Raw genomic sequence first — 19398 nt, 5'->3', positions numbered from 1 at the left:
AGGGAAGACAAAGAGGTAAATCCCTGGGGCCTGGTGTTGGAGGTTCTCAGGCCTTAGAAGTTGTCCGTGTAGTTCCTTAGTGCCCTCCACTCAACCTCTACCGTGGCCTTAACATAGGTTTACTCTAATCCTCCCTCAGTAATATCCTCTGTGATATGACAACACCCATCATAAGACAAGGGAACAAGATACCCCCAAGCCAGTCAAAGGTCGACCTTCTCTCTCTCTCTCCCCCACCAACCCCCAAGTCTGCAGAGAAGCCTGGAGGTAACTACAGAGAGCAGAGCAGAAGCAGAAATGCTGCCCATCACACACCCCCAGATCCCATCGCTGTATCTCTATGGGCCTCAAACATAGCTTCTTGTACATAATAAGTCCCCTACATACAAACCTTCAAGTTGCAAACTTTCAAAGATGCGAATGTGGAGCTTACAAATGAAGACCTGATGGAATTGGAGGCCCAGAGAAAGGACAAAGAGAGACAAGAGGAAGAAGAAGTAACTGAAGAACCAAAAGAGTTCATGACACAGGAAATGGCTAGGGGCTTTTCTTTATTTGAGGAGGCACTGTTATTTTTCGAGGCACAGGATCCAAACGTAGAACGGTACTCAAAGGCTGCAGTAGCTGTTCAGAATGCAATCCAGTGCTACCGTGTCATCTGTGACGTGAAACAAAGAGCTACTACCCAGACATCACTGGATTGTTTTTTCAAGAGTGTAGATATCCATAGAATTGAATCCATCAAGGAACCAGAACCTGTGCCATCAACAATCAGGCACTGGTGAAATTCCAGCTTGCTCTCTGCCGTCCTATTGCTGACAATCCTTCAGCTCTACCATCTCCCACCTCCTCCTCCCCCCTCCTCCAGTCAGTAACTCTTCTTGCCTGTTCACTTGATGCCAGCCCCTGTATGCCAGCTGTTGTGCTGGACTACTGTACTTTTCAAGGTACTGTACTGTAAGATTTAAAATGTTTTTTTTATTTTTGTTTGTTTTTATGTACTATTTGTGTGAAAAGTATAATAAACCTATTACAGTACAGTACTATATAGCCGATTGTGTTAGTTGTGTACCTAGGCTAACTTTGTTGTACTTAACGAACACACACTCGGAACGGAACTTGTTCGTATGTAGGGAACTTACTGTATAGCCAAATTAGATTTCATAGCATCGTCTCATATGAGTTGATGATCCCCAAGGCCCTTGGAAAAATTAGAAAATTTTTATGAGTATGAGATAGACAATTGTTGATATTCTCAAAGTGGATGATCTTATCAGTTGTCAGGGGCAACTATTAATGCATCCATTGATTGGGCACAGTTTATAGTTCTGAAATAAAAAGGTGCTGAGGATTAAAACAAAGATTTAAAGGAACCTCCCCTTACATTAACATATACTGTCAGCCTGGGTTCCTGCTGGAATATATAGGCTCACATATAGATTCCTCGTTCATAACTGTAAAACTCTAGCCAAGCAATAATGATCATAATGAACTAAGGAGACCTCGGGTTAAACAAATGATTACAGTTGACAATCAAGGTGTAAATATGAACCTAATTAATGAATCTATAATCTCTCTTCCAAGTTTCTGGCCATTAGCCATGCTTCTAATTAAACCGAGTGCAGGAGCAGCCGTCCATCACCCGAGGGCCTGGTGCCTCAGCGTTCTGAATTCCTCAACAGACTGACCACGCCGGTTGTGATTTTTCAGCCTCTATTTCTTTATCTGTTGAAATTCAAATAAGGTTTCATTTGTTAATAAGACTCTTCTCCAAAATGCCCTCAATCATTGGTCAATCTGCAGGAATACAGAAAAGCTGGGATGGAAAGCAAAAGATGAACACTGCCACATATTTACCAGATGGCTCTGCCATGAGCCACATAGATCAAAAGATGGAGTGGGCCCTGCTCTTAAAGAGCTAACAAATGAATATTCCTAAAAATAAAAGTAAAAGCAATAACGGTGTGTTCATCTACTCAAGGGATGTCAGAGACTCCTGGAGGTTAGTAGAGTGCATCCCCTGTGTCAGAGCACAGTTCTCTACAAAAAGAACTGCAGATAACAGCAGCTTCTGTTTGAGGTCATCAGGACCTGAGTCCATCCCTGGGCTATCAGCCTGCATTCCATGTGCCTTCAGGCTCCGTGAACCTTGTGGGATCAAAATACTCTAAGGAATTGGTGGGTTTCTCACATACGCTCCATGACATCTGTTCTGTAGCCTGCCAACCATGTTCGATGCTCAGGGAGAAGGAGAGAGCTGTCTCTCAAACAGAATCCTTTGCCATACATCTATCATGCGGTGTTGACAGTCCTTCATGCAGTGTGGTGCGGGGGCAATGATATCTCAGTAAAAATTCTTGCTGGGATCCAGTGATTTATTTAGCTAAACAGCTTAGTTATTATGTCAGTTTGACAATTTCAAGAGGGAAGGAAAAACACAACACGGGCTGGATGAGGAGATGGTCCAGTAATATTTCATACCAAGGGATCGTTAGGAAACCCGCGATTTCTTGGTAAAATCTTTCAGCTATCAAGCATTCCCCTATAAACAAGACCACCACTAAACTTTGAAAGAAACCTATTTTTCTCTCCACACTTGAACAAGGCAAAGTAAGGCAAAGTAACGAGCAAAAAATCAGCATTTAGTTTTCAAATGATGGAATGTTTCCTCTGGAAGGAAAAGGGGTCTTTCACTAAAAATCTGGAGCTTGGATTCCAGTCTCTGCTCTGCTTCTGGGTGACTCTCTCCACCTCAGCTTTCTCATCGTACAAGCCAAGGGTAGGTCAGCTTGGAGGACAAGAGCCCTTGTAGTGTCTGCATGTCAGAATCTGTAAGACCATGGATGTTCAGCTTACGGGATAGTCCTGGGACAGCTTGGGACATTGGGATTAGCAGACATCACAGGTTGTCTGCCTCAGAGCCAAAGCCATATACCCACATGCCAGGACAAAGCCTTCCTTGTCTCCTGTAACATTAGTATCAACACTTCTCCCCCATTCAAAGGCTCAACCATTGCATTTTCTTTACACAAAGTTCTTCCTGATCTCTTTCTCCCATGGGCCTTGAGGCAAATTCTGATATATTCATCCTTCCCATACATATCTTTGGATGCCTGCTGTAAGAAAGAGACTGTTCCCAGTACTGAGGATACAGGGAAAACAAAACAATCTCTGTTGTCATGGAGATACCTGCTAGAGTTTTAATACTTTCCTGCATGAGAAATGGGCCAGGTGTCATTGCCATATTAGGGAGGGAAAAAGGGAGGCCACAGGCAAGCTATTCTGGCACTCTGGAGGTGGAAGACAAAAATGAAGTCTGCAAACAGACTGTGATAAAATAATCCATGAGTTTATACCGCAGCCCTATTCCTTTCCACAACTAGCAATAGTGACCATCATACCAATCACTACTGTTTACCTTGCATGCTATGGTGGAGAAATCCCTTTTACAAATATTCTCTCATTTTCTTGAATAAAAACCCTTCCAGGTATTATTTGTTTTGCCTTTTAGTGATTGAATTTGATAAATGCACAGAGAGTTTTAAACAATCAATCAGCCCAAGACAACCAGTAAACAGCAGAGCTGAGACTGACTCTGGTTTTGACTTGAAATCTCATCTCTATTATGTTAAAACTCCTCTGAACATTTTTTTATTCTAGTTTCTTTTTTAAAAGACTGTTTGCTGGACTGAAGCTTGCCAAAACCTCATTCCAACGACAAACCATGAAATCCCCCCTCCGTGAACTTATCAACTGGTCCCAGAGTTACTTCTTTTTCAAACTCTTTTCCCATTTAGGTTATTACAGAATATTGAGCAGAATTCCCTGTGCTGTACAGTAGGTCCTTGTTGGTCATCTATTTTAAATATAGCAGTGTGTACATGTCAATCCCAAACTCCCAGTCTATCCCTCCACCCACCGTTTCCCCCTGGTAACCATAAGTTTGTTCTCGAAGTCTGTGTGTCTGTTTCTGTTTTCTAAATAAGTTCATTTGTGTCATTTTTTAAAATTTAGATTCCGCATATAGGTGATATTACTTCTTAAATCTTGTTTTAGCCATTAAATTTTGGTCTGATAGGTAAAACAGTCATTTTAACTGTATAAGAGGAACTAAAATAGGGGTGAAAATGACTAAACCCTCACTACAGTTTGCTGATTAATTGAGACAAAACAAGTCAGGACTGGATGTAGACGTCTATCAATGGTTCCAGAGAGGAGGAGCTTTGGGGATTGTCCTCAGGTCCATCAAAGATGCCTCACTTCACTTCCACGGAGAATGGAGGAAGACGGGAAGTACTGAGCTTGTAGCATGAAGAATTTAAATTCAAGACACAACAGAATTTCAAGAAAGAGGGAGCCGTGATTTGTTGGAATGGGTGGGTGCCGTGGGAACATGCAAAACCCACTTCTCTTGACATGTGGTGCTGCTGAGAGGCTTGAATGGGGGACAGGAAACGGAAGGTGATGACCAAAATGACTTCATGAGGTTCTAGCAGGGCCTTCATGGCGTAAGTCAAGGCAGAATATTATGCCAGAAAGAGTAATAGCGAAGGATACAGGTGGTCTGGGCTTTCCAGGGCTCTGCCACTATCTAGTTGTGTACCTTTAATTAGGACATTTAACTTCTCTGAGCCTTGGTTTATCTTAATCATAAAAGAGACTCATGGCTCTTGGTCCAGCCTCCCTGATGGATCAACATGAGAAGCATTTGAGATAACTTCTGCTCTATGTAAGTTCATGAGGACAAACTTCTTTCGTTTGTATTTATTACTACTGTGTCCCAACTGTTTGCCCTGGGATATGGACGTGGTACACAGTAGACATTCAGTAAATATTTGGTGAATGTATATGTAAATAGCACATGTAAAAATACTTTGAAATGTAAGGAAACAATGGAAATGGGAAGTATCACAGCTATGGCAACTCTCTGGGGAGACTATTCCAGTGTGTGCCTCACTATCTCGCCCACCTCCACACTATCCCATGGCCATTCCTAGCAGTCAGGGTGAGTTCAAGAGGACACAATGGCAACACCAATCTCTACAAGATGAAATCAAGCAGGTGGCTTGGGAAATACAATGTAATACATGGCAAATATTGACGTGAGGGATGCTGTGATTGGTTCCTCTCTTGGACCATAAGCCTTTGTTGAAGGGAATGTGAAGGAACCTTCCTTGCCATATTGATCAGAACTCAACAGGGACATGGGCATAGAAAGCAGGAGGAAAACCTTGAGTCTATCCTCTTTGAAGAAAGCCTCCTGATTCTGATCAGATCTTCTGATTCCTAGAGAGGTCAGTTAGCTTCTGTTCCAACTGACAGCAGGCAGTATGATCAGACAATTGAAGAGGCACATATCCTATGTAATCAAAAGAAGCTGGTACCCGTCTCTCAACTGGATATTAATTTAGCATTTTTCCAGGCAACCTCCCTGCCCCATCACAGAGTTGCTTCTCAAATATAAATGTCAAGTGAGGCAGCAGAAATTAATTTAATATGCTTTATGGTCACTGGGTAATACCCAGAAGACTAACAATGGTGGAACAGAATTATAAAAGAGTGGAGAGTGAGTGTGCTTTAGAGACCCTGGCGCACTGCCAACGGCACTAGAGTAAGTGGGAGAAGGGAACACGGGTACTCGGGGTCAGCAGCCAGCTTTCTTTTCAGCATGAGTGGTTTCTAGAACCACTAGAATTTTTCCTTTCAAAGACAGCACACAGGCTTTGTGTCCTGAGGCCCACCTCGAAGACAGGATGCTCAAGTTTTCTGATGTGCAGGTACCAGGTGGCTGGAGGTGGAAATAAATCTGGTTCCATCAGGTGTGGAATTCTTTTCTGTGTGAGGAATTAGGACTGGAGCACCTAAGTGGTATTCAGTCTGCATTGAAACATTTTAGCATATGGCTAAGTGGCTGGTTCTGAACTTAGATCACCTAGATTTAATTCCACTTTTGCCATTTATTGACTGTGCCACCTTAAGCAACCTAGTTAACCTCTCTATGCCTTAGTTTTCACAGTTATAAACCAGAAATAATACTGGCACCTACTTCATAGCGTTGTTGAAGGGATTAAAGCAGTTGAGCATGTAGAACAGTGCCTGGCACGTACGTACTCAGTTAATGTTGTTTATAATCATTATACTATCAATAAGTACGTAATCTGAACTTTCCAGCTTTAGATTAGGAATGGCTATGTTTACCAACTTTCTCCTTTCTCCACTGGGGTCTAGAGACCATGATGCTGCTCTGATTCTGTGTTCCTGTCCCTGTTTTGGGTCTCAGTCTCCATCAATAGGAGGAAGAGATGAAAGATCACTTCTGGAAGTCCCAGTCCTGAGTTTCAGAGCCACTTCAGCTACTAACCTGCTAGATGACTCTAAGGTAAAGTCACTTCCCTCTCGGAGTCTCAATTTCCTAACTTTTTAAATCAGGGAGTTGGACCAGTACATCTCTAGGAATGCTTCTAGTCCCCAAATCCAAGGTATCTATTGCCCCCATGGATGCTCAGAGACCCTCCTACCTAAATCTTTATGTGACTTAGGTTGGCCTCTACTTTGTGTTGAATGCCAGGAATGCATCAGCAGTTCTCCTTTCCCAAGTTACATTTCACTACATTTTCTGCCTAACTCTCCTCTTACTTCTTGTTTTCACTGGCAACTCGGGGTCCCAGTATGAGTAAGGGGGGGCGGGGACTGGAATTTCCAGAATCCAACTAGCCTGAAAACTTCCCTCTCTTCTTCCCCACTTCTCCCCATAACATTTCTTGCAGTTTCTCAAGATATCTTGTCTTCTTGAGCATCCTCTCAGCTGAAGGCTTTCTGTAAGAGGAGAGGAAACATATGAATGGGTCTTTCTCATGGAGTCATGGAGCCATCATTTTTCCCTTTGTTATTCATCAATTCAGCCAGAAGTTGAAGTCCTAATATCATGCGTAGCCAGCATGAGCTAAACCCCTCATCTATACATGGTCTTAAAAGTCAGGGTAGATAACGAAATTGTAATATAACATAATTCTTAACTGAGGACACTGACGTAGAAAAATGATATATGACCATAAAATGGTATACCAGCACTTTCTCCTATTAAAATCTGTGTGTCTGTCTGATTCACGTCTGGTTCCTCCACCAAACTATAAGTCCCATTGAAGGCGGGAACTAAATTTTTACCTATAATAACATCCCCAGCATCGAACAGTTCCTAATACGTCGTAGGCTCTCAATAAATATTTATTGAATAAATGAATGAGTAGATTTTAGTCTATTAGATTAGTCATTTGGAACTTAAAATCATACAAAGTTTCTGTCTTGGGAATGAGAAGGGGGAGAAAAAATTCCACCAAGAATGAATAGGAATAGTACAGAAGCCATGAAATGACAGAGATCTTCTGGTCCTTCATCCAAAAATTCCTGTTATATTACAGGGACTTCTTGGTTTATCTATGTGCACATCACACCATCCCCTCCCTCTAAAATGTGACTTCAGGAAACTCTCAGTCCAATAGTCTCAGGAACTGATGTGCAGGAAGGTTTGAGAAACCTTTACCTTTTAGGCAGGTCACAGAGAGTATATCAGCTAAAATGACGTCAAAAATGAGCACGGGTATAAAAAGAACAATTCACCATGACAAAGTAAGGCTTATCTCAGAAATTCAATATTCAAAATTAATCAATATAGTACATCATATTAATATCTAAAGGAAAAAACCCCACACAATAATAGCAATGGATGCAGAAAAAGCATTTGACAAACCTCAATATCCATGCATAAGACAAAGTTTCAGCAAGCTAGGAATAGCAGGGAACGTCCTCACCTGATGAAGGACATCTACAAAAAAACCAGTAGCTAACACTTAATGGTGAAAGAAAAAATGCTTCTGGTCTAAGATCAGGAGCAAGGCAAAGATGTCCATTCTCATCACTTCTATTCAACATCATACAGGAATTCTTAGTGCAATAAAGAAAAAGAAAATAAAGTTATCTAGATTGGACACGGAGAAAGTTATCACTATTTGCAGATTATATGATTGCCTATGTAGAAAATCCCAAGGAATCTGCAAAAAATTTCTAGAACTAATAAACAAACTCAGCAAGGTCACAGGATACAAGGTCAACACACAAAAATAAATCATATTTCCAGATACCAGCAATGAACAATTGGAAACTGAAATTAAATATATCTACATACATATATGTATAATTTACATATATATAATTTATAATAGCTCCAAAGCCCGACCATATTTAGGTATAAATCTAACAAAGCATGGATAGGATCTGCATGCTACAAAATGTGGATAGAAGAAATCAAAGAAGACTTAAATGGGAAGACAGACCCAAATAGCAAAGATGACAATGTCAATCAAAATCCCAGCACAGCCTTTTTTTTAAAACACTGACAAGCTAATTTCAAAATTCATATGTAAAGATAAAGGAATGAGAATAATCAAAACAACTATGAAAAAGGAGAACCAAGTTGGAGGACTTACACTCCCTGATTTCAAAACTTCTTATAAGGCTATAGTAATCAAGACAATGAGGTATTTTTAGTGATTGGCAAATAGATGAATGAAATGGAATAGAGAGTTTAGAAATAAACCCACACATGGATGATCAAATGATTTTTGACCAAGTTTCAAAGACAATTCAATGGAGAAAGATTAGTACTTTTAACAAATGGTGCTGGAATAATTGGATATGCATACGCAAAAAATGAACTTCAATCAATGGCTGACACCACATATAAGAATCAACTCAAAGTGGATCAATAGACCTAAAGGTAAACGTAAACCTTAAAAATTCTATAAGAAAACATAGGACAAAACCTTTGTAATCTTGGGTTAGACGTGGATTTCTGAGATACAACAGCAAAGCAAGACCCCTAAAATAAAACACTGGGAAATTGGATTTTATCAAAATTAAGTACTTCTGCTCTTTGAAATTCACTGTTAAAAGAATGAAAAGGCACATTAAGAGAAAAAATTTGAAAATCATATCTCTGATAAAGGACTTATATTCAGAATATAGAGAAAACTCTCAGAATTCAATTATAAGGAAAAAAACCAAACCAGTTTAAAAATGGGGGAAAGGTTTGAAGAAATACTTCACCACAGGGAAATATGGATGGAAACTAGGCACATGAAGAGATGTTCAAAATCACAGCCATTAAGGGAAACTCAAGTTAAAAATATGTGCTATTAGAATGGCTCAATAAAAAATGCTGACAGTATTAAGTGCTGACAAGAATGCAAAGGAACTGGAGCTCTCACACTCTGCTGGTGAGAATACAAAACGTCACAGCCACTCTTGAAAACAGGTTAGCAGTTTCCTATAGAGTTAAACATATCTTATGACTTAGTAATCCCACTTCTAGGTATTTAACAGAGAGAAATGAAAACTCCCATTCACATAAAAACCTGTATATACATATTTATAGCAGCTCCGTTCATAATCACCCAAAACTGGAAATAACCCCAAAGCCCTTCAACAGGTGGATGGATAAACAAACAGTGGTCCATTCATGCGATGGAATGGTACTCAGTCATAAAAAAAATAATAACAAAGAAGTGTGGATACACACAACAACTCGGGTGGATCTCAAGGGCGTTATGCTGAGTGAAAGAAGCTAGTTTCAGAAGGTTACACCCTGTGTGATTTCATTTATATGACATTCTCAAAAGACAAAATTACAGTGATAGAGAAAAGGTCAGTGATTGCCAGAGGCTGGGGACATGGGGAAAGAGAGCCTACAAAGGGGTAGCATAAGGCAGGTCTTTAGGGTTATGGAATTGTCCTGTATCCTGATTATAGTGTCAGTAACATGATTCTATATATGTTAAAACTCATAAGGCTCTATACTCCCTGCAAAAGTCAATTTTCCCTACGTCAAGGGAAATGAAGACATAAAAGGGCAGCCCAAGGGACTTCCCTGGTGGCGCAGTGGTTAATAATCCTCCTGCCAATGCAGGGGACATGGGTTCGAGCCCTGGTCCGGGATGATCCCACATGCCATGGAGCAACTAAGCCCGCGAGCCACAACTACTGAAGCCTGTTCGCCACAACTACCGAAGCCCGTGCGCCTAGAGCCCGTGCTCCACAATAAGAGAAGCCACCGCAATGAGAAGCCTGCGCACCACAACGAAGAGTAGCTTCCACTTCCCGCAACTAGAGAAAGCCCTCGCGCAGAAATGAAGACCCAACGCAGCCAAATAAATAAAATAAATAAATCAATAAATAAATTTTAAAAATAAAATAAAAATGGGGAAATATTTCAACTATCCCTAAAGAAAGTCCTCTGAGGCACGTTTTAAAAAAAGAAAAAAAAAAGGGCAGCCCAAGAGGGTCCAATGGAAGAGAAAGAGGCAGAGGCAGAATTTTCCTTGGTGCTTGGTTTATGGGTTGTCTTGAACGGGAAGTCTTGGGTCTGTTCGCACCAACCTGCAGAAGCTGTGCCCCTCCCTTTCCCTTGGTTGCCTCTTTGGGTCCATGCATCTCTGCATGTCATTGGAGCTGGCTCTCCATCATGGGTTGGAGTGTCAGCGCAGGACTTAGCACAGGGCTTTCCAAGGATTGGGCTCTCATGAAGTGTCACTCTCACCATTGATCCAGAGCAGGAATGTCCCTCTTGCCCAAGCCCGCCCTCCACTGCACTCTGGATGCCCTCTAAGTGGCACCAGCCCAAACCGGGACAGTCACTTGTCCACTCACTTCCAATATTTACAGCGGCCTATTGGATATCAGGCACAGCCAGGGACCCTCTCCAGGCTGATGCCCACAGCATATTCTGGAGGGCAAAGCTGTCAGAGCAGCTGTCCTCACGAGGGCCAGCAGTGGTATGTCCTGTCCCAAAGGTCTCGAGGCTTTTAGCTCATTTCCATTTTGCCAATTTTAAACGCTTTCCAACACTTCACCACCCCTTCCTCAGATGAAGAGTTAAATGGAGGCAGATGGACATCCAAAATGGCAATATTTTTCTGTTGACTCACCACCCTCCATGAGCGTGTGCTTCCTTGATTCTCTGATCCTATTCAGTTTGTATTTGGAACGACTTTTCTCAGCCTACTGGCAGAAAAATTCATTTTCTTTCTGCTTCCAGAGATAAAATACGAAGCTGGTGAGATGAAGTGTTAAAAATGGCAGTGACTTGTCCAAGGTTGCCCAGCAGCTTGGCAGTGGAACTGGGACCAGAGCCTAGACAGTAAGAGCTCCTCCATCATCACACAGACTCCGGGGCTGAAGACTGTACGACGGGGGCATCGCTAAAACCCGTCTCCAAAAACTGAACAGAAATGGAAGAAGCTCTCTCCCAAATATCTGCACAAGCAACATAGGACAGAAATGCTTTCAAAACACAGTCATGTCCTGGGGGCAAGAGATGCTTTTGATATAAGTTGTGATGACAGCAGCTCACAACAGAGCCACATTCAAGGAACAGTTCCAGCATGCCAGAGGTTGGGAGGCTTTTAACTCTCATAATTCATCCTCACACACAACACGCCAGCGAAGCTAAAGCAATGTTAAGGGGCTGACAAACCACAAAGACCAGGAAATGCAGAGTGAATGCCGATCCGGAAGAGCCAGAAAAGGCAAATGTGTATCAAGGCGCAGTCTGGGAGCACAGGCTAGCCTTCTGAGGCTTGAAGGCAATTGTGCTGATTTCCGTGCACGCACAGAGGTCTCCAGCCAGAGGGATGGAAGGGAAGGTGTTTGCCTTCGTCCACTTGCCCAGCATACAGGGTAAACGTGCTTCCTGGGGTGCTGCACAGTAAGGCTGGTCTCGTGCTAAAGCAGGTCAGGGCTTCACGAGGGAGAACGACACTTCCGACCCTGAAGACTTTCTTGCATCAGTCCCCCTTGCCCCGGGAGCAGCAACAGAGTTAGGGAATCTGGGCTAGTTTGGGAGGGTGTCGCTGAGTGGGGTCACTCAGTCACACGGGACCACGCCACCTACCTCACCCCACCTGTTCCTCTCCTCCAACAACTTCAGATCCTTTCAGTAAGAACAACAGATCCCAAACTTGAAAGGCACTTCTAGCTGCCGCTCTTTTGTTTCCAGCAAACATGCCACCCGCAGATAAAGACATCCAGAAGAGAAAGAACAGCGTAGAGGAAGACAGCCCCAGGAACCCCACCCTGGAGACCCTCCCTGGCCTGCTGCCACCCTGCCTCGCTGACCAATTCACCACCTGACCCAGAGATCAGGCAAGTGTCCACGAGCATCGATTTCCACCCGTGAGGTCTCCCCCATCTGCCCTCCTGGTTGTTTACTGAAAAGTGAAGACAAGTCAATGGCCCGGGACCCTACAATGTCTCTAATTGGCGAGAACCGGTGGGACCAGTGTTGGTGGGAATGAAGTTCAGACACTACCTTTGACCTTGTCCGGTCCAAGTGGTGGGGGAGGGGTGGACAGATGTTAGCAGATCCCAGGGCTTGTCCTAGTTCTAACTAGCAGAGTGACTGAGTCACCCACCTGCCCTCCAAAGTCCTGCCTTAGAAGCAGGTATGTGCTCTTCCCGTGCCTAGACTGGTGAGGACGGGCCTGGCAGAAGGTTCCAGCCAGACTGCCCTTTCCCTACTACCTTGCACTCTCACCTTTGGGCTTCAGGGCACAAAAGCTCTGCCAGGTTTCCAAACACCCACTAATGCCTTCTGATGGGACCGTGTTCTTAAGCCACTGTGGGCAAGTGACATTCTGAAAAAGCTTGTTCTCCAGCGAGCCGGCCACCTCCCCCAAACCGTCCCCCAACACACACACCTTCTCCCATCTCTATCCCCTTCCCCCCGTGAATCCGAATGGAGGGACCTGAGACCATTTTCTGCTACCAATGAATCCACTGTTCCTTCTAAGACTGCCGGAAAGGGCTGCACCACCTGATGAGAGAAACCTTAGGGAGATGCTGCCCTCTTCTGGGAAACACGCAAAAAAATAAAAAGATAAAAAAATAAAAACCCCAAAGAGCAGCAATTTCTTCCTTGTCTGTAATTCTCCTTCGCCGGAGCAAACGCAAGGCTCAGCATTCTGGCAGAGCCAAAAAAGGATGTCCTGGATGGAATCACACACATGGAAGCAGAGAACTATGGGCCAAATTCATAACCCAATCATCCTGAGACCTTCCCTGAAAGATGGGCAAAGTCCTGAGAGGGCAGGGAGGGATTTCAGGTGATCGCTGTCATCCCCCTGCATCTGAACAAGACCTCAGGCTCGGCCCCGTCTCCCTGTGTCTGACAAATCCCTTTCCCGCATATGAATTCAAATTCACATGTCCTTTGGATCCGTGATTAACTGAGTGAACAAATCAAACTGGAGCATCTGCTATGTGCTTAGCTTACTGACGGAAGTCCAGCCTTGCCCTCAGCGAACCCACAGCACAGTCAGAGAGGAAGAAGAGTGGCCAAAGAAAAATACGTAATCTGTGCATGTGCCCATTGTCTTAAATAGCAGATGAAACGCATTGGTGGGCATCGGGGTCCTGAAGGTGACCTCACGCAGAAGACTGTCTGGCTGAGCCTTCAAGAATGCACAGGATGTAGGAAGTGATGGTCCAGAAGACAGAGTCAGAGGCGTGAGGGTGAGATGCGTACCATACAGACAGACGTGCGTGCAGGAGAGGAAAACTGTACTTGTCCCTTTCTTTCTCTCTTGCTTTCTTCCCTGTGGGGTAGAGCAAACAATAGGCCGCTTCAGCTTGAGTTGGACAGCCCACCATCCAAAGCAGCCGGCCACCATCAGAGTTTACATACCACCTCCTGTCTATAAATAGCACCCCCCCCCATGCACTTACACACCCTCCTCTGAAAATAGCGCTGGCTGTTCTATCTGTGACTTTGAACCGAGAGTTTATATTTAGTTTACTCTCTCCCTTCTATTCATATTTCTTTTGTTTACATAAATACTCCTCTCCATTTATTGCTGTCACGTCTGGGCACTTGATGCCATTAGAAGAACCCATAGCAACTTCATTCCATACGAACTGGGCATCTAAATCCATCTGCCCCCGGCCCCCGTCTGCTCTCGAATGTGCTTCTCAGAATTCCACAATTCCAGGCTTGAGGCTTGAACAGAGACTTAAGAAGTCATTTTTTAAAATATATACACTGCCTCCAGCTAGATTCCCTGGAACTGGACTACTTGATTTCACAGGCCTCCCAGGGCGGGAGCTGAATTGGCGTTTCTCAGCCTTGGCTTGCTTCCGCTGGACACCACGAACCGTTTACTCTGCTCAAAGGGCTCCTCAAAAGCTCACAGGCTGTGTAGCGGCAGGCAGCCCATTTTCCCAGCCAGCATTCCCACATTATTTCCCTTTGGCCCTCAGTTCTTATTTGTATCAATCTTTTCATCATTTTTACAAGAAGTCTTCTGGGAAACTTCACTGGGATTCTGTACTTTCCTTGAGGGTGAAGGGTGAAGAACCCCAGTGCGGCTCTGGCTTTGGTTGAAGACCATTCTTTGGGTCCATGGGGTGACACCCTGAACCCTGTCCCGTATGGGGGGGGTGTCACCTTGGGGTACCATACATGGCACCGGGATAGCTGTGAGCTCTGGTTCCTTGTCTGTCCTTCTCCCAGGAGAGCAGAAAGAACAGAGGCTTTGGACGCAGACAGCCCTGGAAGCGAAACTCTGCTGCTGACAGCTGTGGGGTCCTGGGAAAGTCCATAGACCCCTCTGAGCCTCAGTTTTCTCATCTGTAAAATGGAGGGAATGATACTGACCTTTCACAGTTGTGAGGACGTACGAAGAGCAGGAAGAGTGGGTGTCTGACAGTTTCTAAACGTCCAATATTCCCTTCTCCTCTCTTCCCTCGGGAAACCCACATGTCCCTTTGTCTGTCACTTTTCCCAACCCCATGTCAATGGAGAATCCCTATAGCTTTTGTAGGTTCTCAGGAAGCCCAGACCTGCTCTCTGAGGTGAGAGCCAGTGCTCGTAGGCAAAGTCAAGCCCTTCTCAATACAGATCAGGCCTGGGGTCCTTTCCTGGGTCCCTGGAAAGAGGCTCATTTGGGGCACAGCCTTGGTGGCTTCGATGGACGGCTTGGGCAGAGCAATGAACAGGGTCCTGCTCTGTGGAGCACAGCATCCTCGGGGGAGGCGCAATCCTCCATCACTGATTTGGGAGGAGCAGGAGGAGAGGGAGGAGATGCAGAAGCGAGACGGAGGTGAGGCAGGTTCACAGAGGAGAGGAGCCAGCCTGCAAAGCCAGCAGACACCTCCTTCTCATGCACCGCCTCTCAATCTCAGCTCTAAATCCCCCTCTCTGGTTCCCACTGAGCTCACAGCCAGTCTGGTACTTATTCCAGCTGATCTTGTGTTTTACTGCAACCTCAAGCCAAAGAAGAAAGGAACAGAATCAGAAACTCCTAGGAAAATAAAGTTCTAAATTGCATCCAAGTGAAAACCTCTTCTTCCATATACCTGCTGGGTCCCCTGGGCCACCTGAGAACACCAGGTCTCTAAGTGCCTGCCCACCACAGTCTCCCTTGAGGTCGGGGTCAGCCATCAGGTTTCTGGAAGGTGGGTGGGGATTGAGCTTCTGGGCCCCCTGGAGAGCCAGTGGCTGAAGCAGGTCGTCATCAAGGAAAGCACAGGATTCCCTGCTGGACCGAGGCCACTCATCCAGAGAGATGGTCCCTGAAGGATCTGGTTTTGTTTATGAAATAGAGATTCAAAGGAGCTATGTACACTCACCCCCTCCCTCTCCCTCAGCTCATAGCTTCTGCTTCTCTCAGCCCCAAGCTCCTCCCCCAGGAAACCTGAGGATGTGTCCTGGGGAGCTGGTGCTTCCATGGTCTTTCATAGCCGTCTATTTACCTTTGCATTGGCCTCACCCTATGTGTTATTTCTTTTTCTTTTTTTAATTTTTATTGGAGTTGATTTACAATGTTGTGTTACTTTCTGTTGTACAGCAAAGTGAATCAGTTATGCATATACCTATATCCACTCTTTTATAGATTCTTTTCCCATATGGGTCATTACAGAGTATTGAGTAGAGTTCCCTGTGCTATACAGTAGGTCCTTATTAGTTATCCATTTTATATATAGTAGTGTGTGTATATCAATCCCAATCTCCCAGTTTATCCTTCCCCCCACTTACCCACTGGAAACCATAATTTTGTTTTCTACATCTGTAACTCGATTTCTGTTTTGTAGATAAGTTCATTTGTACCCTTTTTTAAGATTCCACATATAGTTGAAAGACATGATATTTGTCTTTCTCTGTCTAACTTACTTCACTTAGTATGACAATCTCTAGGTCCATCCATGTTGCTGCAAATGGCATTATTTCATTCTTTTTTATGGCTGAGTAGTATTCCATTGTATATATGTACCACATCTTCTTTATCCATTTGTCAGTTGATGGACATTTAGGTTGCTTCCATGTCCTGGCTATTGTAAATAGTGTTTCAATGAACATTGGGGTGCATGTACCTTTTCAAATTATGGTTTTCTCCAGATATATGCCCAGGAGTGGGATTGCTGTGTTATTTCTTGCTTAACTGCCAGCCTCATGGCCCCTCATAACCTCATCCCAATCCACGTGGGGAGTGGCTGCTCACACCAGCTTCCAAGACATAGTCAGTCCTGAAGGTCGATCAAGTCACCCTTTTTCTTTCATTCAATAACTGTTTGTAAATCCCTCCTAGGAAGAGGCATCCTTCTGAGCATTTGACACCGTTAATAAACCAACTAGGGAAAGCGCTCTCTGATCACGAAGCTTCCACTGGCTGCCCTGATCCATGGCTACTAAGCATCCTTGACATTGACCTGGCCCCTCAGTCCTGATCTGTACTTTCAGCCTCTTGTTTGAACCTCACGGCAGTCTGGGAGGTCCCCTGGGAGGGTCCCACCGGCACCACTGGGAGATGAGGGAAGAGAGGCACCGGGGCTGACGGAACCTACTTGCCGAAGAGTGATTCAGATTGGCGTCAGAACCAGAATCCAGGGCTCTGACCCTCCACAGGGCTCTGTCCTCCGTGCTTTCTGCCTCTTGTGTTGATCTGACGAAATCCAACTTGGCCACTTCTGAGCAGTACCAGTCCTCTGGGAAGCCCCCCAGATGCCTTTACCTCACCCATCACCCCCTTCCCTGAGTTACTGTGACCCTCTGGTCTAATCAGAGTGCAGTGTTAGTTTTTCAGTGCTGTTTTGAGTGTCACACATCCCCGGTGAGAATGTAAACCCCTGGATGACAAGGACAGCACGGGGAACCTCTGGACTGTCACAGCATCTCCTGTCTGCTGTGAGGCGATGGTTTACCAGATGTCCCCAGAAGGCTCCTGTGGCTGCTGAGCAGGGTCTGACTGCAGAGGCCTCATCGTGTATCCTGATGAGCTGTACAATCACTTTATATGTGAGAAACTCTGTGAAACATGGTGGGAAGCTCTGCAGATGTTCCCTAGCAGAGCACTGGACACATGGTCAGCAGTTAACACATAGCCGGCAGTGTGCTGATTACTAAGAAGACAAACCTCATATTATCCCAAAGCTGGGAGGGATGGGAGAAGCCTCTATCCAGTTACGGCAAATGAGCACAGAGACCCAGAGAGGCTAATGACTGCTGAGTTCGCTCAGCCAATAAGTATCAGAGCTGGGAAAGGTTTCCAGGAAAATGGCTTTAGGTGTGTCTGGTGGTCAGCAGACCACAGAGAGTGAGGGGCAGCAGGAGCACAGGGAGGGCGGGCTGAAGGTGGAGACCAGGCCTTTCTCATTAGTCCCAGATGCCTGGGATCTCAGAGGACAGCTGGGGCCACTTGACAGAGGTCTCCACTCCCATGCAAGGCAGCATCTCTGAGGTCACAGGGACACCTGCAAACCAGATGTGATGGTTGGGGTTGGATTTTGGTACCAGCTACAAGGCACCCTTCCCCCTCTCCACAGCATGATTAGTGAGCACAGTCGTGTAAGAAGGGAAGAAAGCCTGGGCAGAAACATGGCTGGCACGCGATGGAGTGCACAAGGGCCGGGACCAGGTGGCCCATCGATGCCTCACTCCCTGTGGCATCTGTCCAGGCTATCAAGTAGAAAAAGTGGGAGCATCTATGGAAAGAGATGATGAGATACCCGGAACCACAGATTGAGTCCTGAGTCTCCAGTTAACTGGCTGAGGGGCATCCTGAAGTCAGGTATCATCTGATGGTGCAGTTTCCTCACCTGTGAGGACAGGAGATGTTCAGATTAGACAGTACCTCAGATTCCTTATATTTATGGCATTCTGGTTAATTCTTCTCTCTTCATGTCTTCAGATTTTTAGCAAAGAGCTGCTAGGGATTCAAACAGGTCCACTAGCCCTGTCTGTCTCTAGCAGGAAAGAATAGATAGCACCAGGGTTAGAATATAATGAAATCAATGCATGTATTGCAATGCCTAACATAGTGTCTGGCATGCAGAGAGCTTTCAATAAATGTTTACTGAGGAAAAAAAAGAAGAAAGGAAGGAAGGGAGGAAGGAAGGAAAGAAGGAAGGAAGGAAGAGAGGGAAGGAGGAAGGGAGGGAAGGAGGGATGGCAAATTGAGGCATACTGTTTTTTTCCCACGTATACAAGTCTTGATTTCCACCTATATAATGAAAGCTAGCATTACTTTAGACTTATTATACCAACTCTTATTCTAAATATTGAACCTATTAATTATTTAATATTTACACCCATAGTGTGAGAAAGATGCTATTTTTGGCATCAGGAGACCCATGCCAGGCCCGCTCCACCTGGATCAGGAAAATACTTAGACTCTAGGAAGAGTAAGATGGCCAAGGCAATTGTCTGCTAATTGTACAATGTAAATGGAGTTTATACCCTTAAATACCCTCACCTCCAGCACTAAAATTGCTTCCTTAGTAATATGGTTCAACAGAAAGGAATGTTGGGGCCAAAACATGTCTGGGTGTGGATCCAGCTCTGTCATGTAATATGAAACCTTGGGCTAGTTTTCCCTCTCTGTGCCTCATCCGTTATCATAAAGATTTTAGATAGCCAGACCCTGACAAAGAGTTAGCCTTTAATGATATATATTCCCTTTGCTTCTGTTTCTTGGATTCTAGAAACCAAAACCTCTGATTATATTGCTTATTCTAAGATGGGGCAGAGAGACCCAAAGGGGCCGCATCTCTAAAGTCAATGTTCCAAGAAAGATCCACAAGCTGTCAGGTGGTGGAAAGCATGCAGGAAGCCAGGGTGGTCATGAGCTAAGCCAGAGCTTATCACCTTAGGCTCAGGCTAAGGCCCATCCTCTACTGCCAGGCAGGGATCCAATTAACCCACAGATAACTCACCCTCATCAAAGATTTCCTTAGGTGCAGTGCTGTGCAAGCTTCTTTGGCAATAAGTCTCCTCTTTTGTCTAACTGGCATCCCTTCTATTATAATTTGATCTCACTTCCTTTGCTCTGACTCTAAAGGGAAAGAAGAACAGCT

Source organism: Balaenoptera musculus, chromosome 10, assembly GCF_009873245.2.
Source record: "Balaenoptera musculus isolate JJ_BM4_2016_0621 chromosome 10, mBalMus1.pri.v3, whole genome shotgun sequence".
In the NCBI taxonomy this organism is placed as follows: domain Eukaryota; kingdom Metazoa; phylum Chordata; class Mammalia; order Artiodactyla; family Balaenopteridae; genus Balaenoptera; species Balaenoptera musculus.
Note: the sequence above shows the minus strand (reverse complement) of the source record.